We start from the raw sequence: 245 nt of genomic DNA, 5'->3' as shown, positions 1-245 counted from the left end.
GACTTGTAAGACAAGCAAAGCTTCCAATTTGACGGCGTTCTTCTTTCCTGTATCTTGATGCCAAAGGATGTTAAAATATTTTGTATCGGTCTCCATCATGAGTTGTAGGTGGCTCTAGAGTTGACAATGGTGTTCCTTACTACTTTGTGCTTTACCAAAACCTCAACATACATAATATATATATATATATTCATTTAACTATAACACATATGGTCCATGAAAGAATTGTAACTCTTATGCTCATT

This window comes from Cucurbita moschata, unplaced genomic scaffold (assembly GCF_002738365.1).
Source record: "Cucurbita moschata cultivar Rifu unplaced genomic scaffold, Cmos_1.0 Cmo_Scf00195, whole genome shotgun sequence".
NCBI lineage: Eukaryota > Viridiplantae > Streptophyta > Magnoliopsida > Cucurbitales > Cucurbitaceae > Cucurbita > Cucurbita moschata.
Note: the sequence above shows the minus strand (reverse complement) of the source record.